The sequence below is a fragment of the Galeopterus variegatus genome, unplaced genomic scaffold, assembly GCF_000696425.1.
Source record: "Galeopterus variegatus unplaced genomic scaffold, G_variegatus-3.0.2 Scaffold5029, whole genome shotgun sequence".
In the NCBI taxonomy this organism is placed as follows: Eukaryota; Metazoa; Chordata; class Mammalia; order Dermoptera; family Cynocephalidae; genus Galeopterus; species Galeopterus variegatus.
Window position 1 is genome coordinate 61971 of NW_007731140.1, and position 7985 is coordinate 69955.

A 7985-nucleotide genomic window follows, 5' to 3' on the forward strand; every position below is an offset into this window, starting at 1 on the left:
CAATGGATCAGTGATGAATCTAGATATCCAAAGGAGCTGGAATTTGATGACTTTTTTTTTTTCCTATACTGCCTTTTTCTTGTTTGTGTGTGTGTGTGTGTGTGTGTGTTGGGGTGGAGAGAGTTATTTCTTACCAGCTTTTTATTTAAGACCTTAGTGTATAGGAAACTTATTCTACCATGGTCTAGGTTAAGCCAGATTGAGAAATAAATAGGGTAAAGTTACTCTTGGTCCATGTTAATGATTATTATGAAATTAAATACTGGTTTGTGTGAGTCTTATAAAATATTTTTTGAGAAATGCTAAAAAAAAAATGTGACTCAGAAATTTGCACAAAATTCAGTCCATCCAAGTAAACCTGGCTACATAGTCCATCCTGGATAAAATACATCTTCATGGATTCTTCAGAACTATTTTATTTTGCAAGCATGTAGATACTTATAAAGAGTCTTTACAGTTTGGGGATTTAGTTAATCCCACCATACCAACATACTTAGCTGTGTTATCCAGGCATTCATACTGTACTAATAGTATACTTTGGAATTTTGTTTTTTGGCTCTCAGCCCTTCAAGAAAAGGTGTGCATTTCAGAGATGAAAGACTATAAAACAGGTGTTTCCTCATATTTTATCTTCCAAAATATGAAATTTAATAATTTTTTTTAAAGTCTGCCAGAATGGATTTCCAACACGTACCTACATTTGGTGTACATGCAGGTAGCAAACAGTTCAAGTACAATGGCATGCTTTGGTAATTTGAACTAAAGCATCTCCAGGATATTTGACGTTTGTTCTGGAAATTGTTTCTGACACACTTTAAAAGCAGATGGATTGTGACATATTTTAATGTGAATTGAACATATAGGTCCAATCCACTTTGGTACTGATTGAAATATATGTTACAAATATATTTAACATTAGCTGTGACCTCTTTTTTTGCTTCTGGAAATACACAGTAAACCTTCCATAATAACAGAGAGTTAAAATGACCTTTAAAATGATGATATTTCTCTCTAGGGAAAAATGTAATAAATGGAAAACCAGTACCCTGAAAACATGAACATATGCTGGTTATCCAGTTCCTTTACCTGCTACTAGCTTCATTTTATCCCCTGCCCAGCCTAAACTTATTTCATAATCTTTTGCTTCAACCGCCTACCCACACTAGCAACTTGAAAATAATCCTTGATCTGCTCCTACTGTGTCAGTCACCATGATTTTCTCATTTTTAGTATGTCTCACATCTGACCACATGCCTCCATATCCATTTGTTTAATTCAGGCCCTCATCATTTTTCACCTGAATTATTACAGTAGCTCCTGATTGGTTTTTCTGTTCTCTTTCAAGCCATCCACTAAAGCCTGAATGGATCTGTTCATACTTCATTTTTTCTTGAGATCTTCCTGTGACTCTCCATTCCTTTCCACGTGTATTCTAACATCTTAGCATGACATATAAATGCTTTGATCATCAAGATGCAGATTTTCTGTCTTCATTTCTTGCCACTCTTCCACATATACCTATCTTGTTCAACCATAAAAATTACTTGCAGTTACCTGAGTGTATCATTTTCCTATTACCTTTTGGTGTCTTTAAATGTTTTCTTTCCTCTCCTTGGAACTTCCTTCCCCTATCATATTGGCCTGGCTAATTTCTCATTTTTCAAGACTCCATTAGGTATCACTACCTTCAGAAGTCCATAGGTGACTTCCAGGAGGAGAATCTCAAGCACCCTCAACACTCCTTTGTATCTCTTTTAGCAAATTTGAGGGTATGTCATTGTCTATAAATGCTGAGAAACATTCAGTTGTGAGGTGGTGCCAAGTTTTAGGGTAGAATTCCAGTAACAGTTAACATTGTCTTACAGAAAAGCTTCTCAACCACAGCCTGGAGCCTGAATCCTGATCCATTACCTCATAAGTACATGCCGTTGGTCACCAGGGGCACTGGTTGGAGCAAGGGTGACTCACTATAACCTATCACCACTATTAGCAAACCAGTTCCAACTACATTTAGCTCGATGTGATAAGTGGAATCAACTGCCTTGTTAACAGAGAAATTCTGGCACTTTTGGAATCATGTTTACATAAAAGTTAAGGATCCTCACTGGGAGAAAAGTATGAGATGATGAAAGAGAAGAAAATGTGCCATCCAAGGGAAGAGCGCACTTTTATTTAGAATCTTAGGTACATGTTAAACTTTAGCCAAGAACTTTCAGTAAAGATTGTTCTGTTTTCTTTTTTGTTTTAAAGTGTAAACATACACTTTCTTTTTTATTAGCTTTATATAGTCAGACAAACTCCTATAATTGTTAGAAGAAATAGTCTAGATCTGTCTGCACTGAGCAAAGAGCAAAACTGAGATTGTTATAGAAATAAATGCTTATCAGAAAATACATTGTTATTTGGCTTGTGTATATAAAAGTTTGGAAGCTAAGAGTACATAATTTTAAACTATTGTAGAATTTTAGAAAGTGCAAAACTGAAGAAAATGCCTGAAAATTACTAAATAAATATTTGTTTGATACTTCTAATTGGTTGTTTAATTATTTTTAAAAATCCAAATTTTCAAAAATAAGAGTAGTTTTCACATAACCAGGAATTAGTGTTTAGCTTATAAAAAATGAGTTTCAATGCCACTGAAGTAAAAAGATACGTGAAAGAATACCTTTATCAACATCATACTCAAAAGAATTTAAGGAGAAAGAAAATGGAAAATTTTAATTGGTCTTTGTCCAATGGTTAATCTGCTTTAGTTTCACATTCAGAAATATAGAATGGATAAATCATGCCTTATAAATTCTTTCAATCAATGCCTAGATTTACTTAGCAGGAAAAAAAGTTTTCTTCCCTATCCTGTTCTGTGTTCTTACATTTATGTCCCAGAACTAACGTTACTGTTATTACCTAGTAATTACTATTTACAACTCTAGGATAGAGTATCCTCTGGACCTGCACATCAGAGAGATGAAATCCATGATGGTTAAGGCTCAGGCTAAGGCTCACTTTAGAGATGGTCTGCTTGCTCGTGTTCAGATTCTACTCTGCCACTTTCTAGCTATATGACCCTGGAGTGATTACTTCACCTCTCTGTGTCGATTTCATCATCAGTAAAATGGGAAATAGAGAAGAGTTCACCCCCTCATAGAGCTGTTCAGACTAAGATAGATAATGATGTAAGCACTTATCACAGCTCTGGACAAGCAGTAAATGTTCAGTAAATGTTAGTTGTGATTTATGAATGTTTTAATGGAGTAATATGTAGTAAGTTCTAAACAATGGATTTACCAGGCTTTGCAATCACAACTTGTTTATAGTCCTGTAGTTGCCTACATACCATTATGTTTTCAATAAAGACATATGTAACATACACAGAGTAGTTATCTTTTTAAATTATACTGTTTTCTCAAACTTACAATCTGTATTTTCAACTCCGTAATAAAGAACAGACTTGTGAAATTGAAATTCAACTAGTCATACTCTTAATCTTAGTGGGAAGGTGCAGTGTGCAGCATATTGTTTTGGCTAAAGAAAGCATATAATTGAGTTCAAGTTACTGTGCAGACTTTGAACAGAACCAGCTCAGTTGGGATTTGTCCTGGAGATATCTATTCAAAAGACATTTATTCTGTCCTCTTAATCTTAGTGGGAAGGTGCAGTGTGCAGCATATTGTTTTGGCTAAAGAAAGCATATAATTGAGTTCAAGTTACTGTGCAGACTTTGAATAGAACCAGCTCAGTTGGGATTTGTCCTGGAGATATCTATTCAAAAGACATTTATTCTGTCCTTACGGATGGTAGAATGATCACTCTTAAGGTTGCCAGAAATAAAAATAACCACCTCAGCCTACTTATCACTGAGACAAGAGGGGATTTATTAGTGTTAAACAAAAGCATACTGGAAAGCAAGAAAACTTTCTTTTACAAGGCATGTCCAGCAGATTTTCCTGACCTCTAAGTGAATTCCTTATCTGCCAATGACCTTTGTTTTCCTCCTGGTACACAACCATATAATGGATTAAAGGTTGGGTTGAGGAAAAAGTAGACCTCAGTTTCACAATTGGATGATTCCAGACAGGTTTTTTACTGGTTCCTTTTTTTTTTTTTTTAATTTTTGCTGAGCTGGGTTCTCCATTCAATATAATTGGCAATCCTCAACTACTGGCAGGCAAATGCTAGCAAGAAAGTATATGGCAAATAAAAACAGTATCAAAAAGTTGTGATTGGTTCACTGTTGGAGACCTTCATCACAAGAGTGAGAGAGATAATAGAAATATCAAAGAGATGGTGTTACAAAGCAGTTGTGGTCTGCCAATAGCTAGCAAGCAGGAAATAAGGAAACTTTGGGAATTAAGGATCCCAAGACTAATAGGAGAAGCCCATACTACCTAGAACAGCTAGCCTTTTTTTTCTTTAAAATTTTAGACATTAAATTGTTTTCCTGGTTACAGGAGTCTACTTGCCATCTGGATAAGCAGTGAGAAGAGAAAAGACCAAAGTGTATATAGTTTGAGGAAATGTAATACTGAAATGTCTTGCTAGGGACTACAAGGGTACTTCAAAAAGTTCATGGAAAGATTCATAGTCTTTTAATTCTTTTTCCCCCCACAAACTTTTTGTAGTACCCTAATATAATATCAAAGTCAAAATTATTATATTTTTAACTACCCCAGAAGTTTTTTTTTTTTACCCCTGAAGTTTTTATATAGCCAGTACAATCTTTGTTCAGGGATCTTAGTGTTTTGCTCTTTGCTTAAGACAACCTATTGTCATTGCATAGAAGTGACAGACTACCACTAATTGACAACTGTGTCATGTGACATTATAACTCAATGTATGCTGTAGTTGACATTGAAAAGTGACTTGAATGATAATACTGCACCCTCTCTCTACCACCTTTTGGTCAGCAATTGTAGTGGATTGAATTATGTCCCCCCAAAACTCACTGAAGTTTGAATTGCATCCCCCAAGTTTTATGTATTACAAACTTGGTCCCCACTGTGGCTGTTTAGAGGGTGGGAAATCCTGTTATGTTAATGAGGTGTAGCTTTGAAGAGGTGATTAGATTGTAGGACCATGCCATAACGAATGGATTAAAAATAGTGGTCAGAGGCATTGTTCTGAGGACTTTAAAACAAGAGAAAGGAGAGTTAGTCTCTCTCTTGCTCTCTCTGCTTCTACCATCTTGCAATGTGAGATCCTTGGGTCACTGTCACCACCACCAGATGGACTTTGGACTTCTCAGGCTCAGAAACTGTAAGCAATAAATTTCATTTTTCTTTATAAATCACCCAGTATCAAGTATTTTGTTACAAGCAACAGAAATGGACCAATACAGCAATGTTTTAACTAACAGTCTTTTTGGTACTCAATCTGCTTTAAATTCAACTGTTTTAAATATAAAGAAGAATTTTTTAATGTTTTTAAACTCTTTATCTATGTAAATAAATGTTTTTCCAAAGAATGTTTGTTTGGTTTTTGTGTCCTTAAAGCTATGGTTTTAAACACAAATATAAATCTTTAATAAGCCAGGCACAGAAAGAGAAATACCACATGTTCTCACTCATAAGTGGGAGCTAAAAACATACCAAACAAACAAATTTTTAAAAAGGAAACAAAGAAAGAAACAACAATCACAATAATATATTGAACTTTCAGGAGGGAACAGAACTGTAGTTACCAGAGATGGAAAAGGAGGAGGGGGAGGAGAGTGAGCAAGAAAGTAGTAGGTAAAAGGCCACAAAAGGGCCAGCCCCGTGGCTCACTTGGGTGGCCGCAGGTTCGGATCCTATATAGGGATGGCCGGTGCGCTCACTGGCTGAGCGTGGTGCAGACCACCCCGTGCCAAGGTTGTAATCCCCTTACCGGTCAAAAAAAAATAAAAATAAAAAAAGGCCACAAAAAATAATTACATTGTGTAATGTTGAGTATACTAATTATTCTGATTTGAGCATCACATATTGCACTCAGTTATTGATATTCAACATCATATCCCACAGATATGTACAATCAATTATGTTTCAATTAAAAAAAAACCAACAATATTTGTGTTTAAAACTCTTCGTGTTCAAGATCACAGAAACCAACTCAAGCTAATGTAAGCAAAAAGAGAAGTTATTGACCCATGTAGCTGAGAAGTCTAGGTGTAGTACAGGATCTATGGCCTCCGTATCATCAGGGCTAGCTGGCTGGCTTTCTTCTCTCTCTCCCCACCTCATTCTACCTTTACTTCCTTGGTATAATAAACCATGTCTCTCCTACTGCTGATGAGCTTCCTCTCTGAAGCCGGGAAATATAGCCCTCAGCAAGGCTTTAATATTTCTAGTTTTGCCAATTGAACTGAAAGAGAGCCTTTTCTCCAAAACCCATAGCACATTTCTAGGGAAACTTTCTGATTGGCCCTGCCTGAGTTATGTCTTCTCCCTGGAATCCATCTCTCTCTCCAAGGGAACATTCCTGTGATTGGCCAGATGTGGATCTTGTGACTGAAACAAGGAAGTGGGTAGGGAAAGGGTGTAAGGGCAACAGGGATTATAGTTGACAGGCTTCCTGGATTCACATCAGTGGGAGAAGGTGGGTGTCAAAATTAGCATATGTACAGCATCTGGTATGCTAAAAAGTACTGATTTCTATATACTTATTTCTTCTTTCTGCTCCTTTCTAAATTTTGGGTCATTTTTAGTTGAGGTCAACCTCGTAACTTCTTTAAAGATATCTATTTTTAAAGATAATTTAGACTTAGTAATGAGTTTAATTTCAGACTTTTTTAAAATTTTGCTTTTGTTAATTTTACTGATAACCTTGGTGCCACAAATCATAAAAATACACTTATTAAAATGTAGCCAACAAGCTAGTGGTTTTTATTGTGACCATTAAAGATTGAGATTTTTTAAAATATACGATACATCACGAATATATTTATGACTTAATATGTTTTTGTATATTTTGCTAATACCCTTTTTCTTAGTAATTCAGTCATATATTTAAAATAGTAAGAGACTATTATTAAGTCCTCATTTCCAGATTTTAGTGGTAAACTGTGTTTCCTTTGAATTTGGAGAAGCTAAGCTTCAGTCTAGTAGTTTAAAGTAACAACCTTTCAGACATATCTTAAAACTTCTTTCCCTGAAAAACAACTTAAAATGAAAGGTATAATATACATATATATTAATAAGGTCAAGTAAGAACACTCCTGATCATAATATAGAGTGCTAAATTTCTGTTTCCTCTGAAAATACAAACATCCGGGCTTGAAATGATGATATTTCTGTGAGTTTTATTATTATTCTTAATATTTAAGGCTTTATAACATATCAAATGCTTTCCTATATATTACCTTATTTGATCATTTGATTTTCATGGTTTCTTGAGGTATTTCTCTTTTCTTACACCCAAAGAGAATTAGTGTACTTTTTCTTTTGTTTTCACGGTGATTCCAGTTCAGAGTTGCATAAAATATATTTTTAAATGAATGAGGTCAGACAAAAACAAGTATTGGTGAGAATATGAAGAAATTGGCGCTATTGATGGTAGTGTAAAATGATGCAGCTGCTACAGAAAACAGTATGGCAGGTCCTCAGAAAATTAAAAATAAAATTACTGTATCATCCAGCAATTCCACCTCTGGGTATATACCTAAAAGCATTGAAAATTGGGTCTCAAGGAAATATTTATACACACAAGTTTGTAACAGCGTTATTCACAATAGCCAAAGGGTGGAAGCAATGCAAGTGTCCATAGATGGATGGATGGATGAACAAATGTGGTCTGTACATACGATGAAATATTATTCAGTCTTTGGGAAGGGATTTATGACACACGCTACAAATGGGTGAATCTTTAGGACATTATGTTAACTGAAATAAGCTAGTCACAAAAGGATAAATATTGTATGATTCTACTTATATGAGGTACCTAGAGGGATCAAATTTGTGGAGACAGAAAGTAGAATAGTGGTTACCTGGGGCTGGAGGGGGAAGGGAATATTG

At 35.2% G+C, this 7985-nt stretch overlaps 1 protein-coding gene across 1 annotated transcript in view; it reads left to right on the forward strand.

The window, feature by feature from the left end:
• Positions 1 to 7985, forward strand: part of CCDC53 (coiled-coil domain containing 53) — a 59239-nt gene that overhangs the window by 39042 nt on the left and 12212 nt on the right. The gene's annotated exons all lie outside the window — the stretch shown is intronic.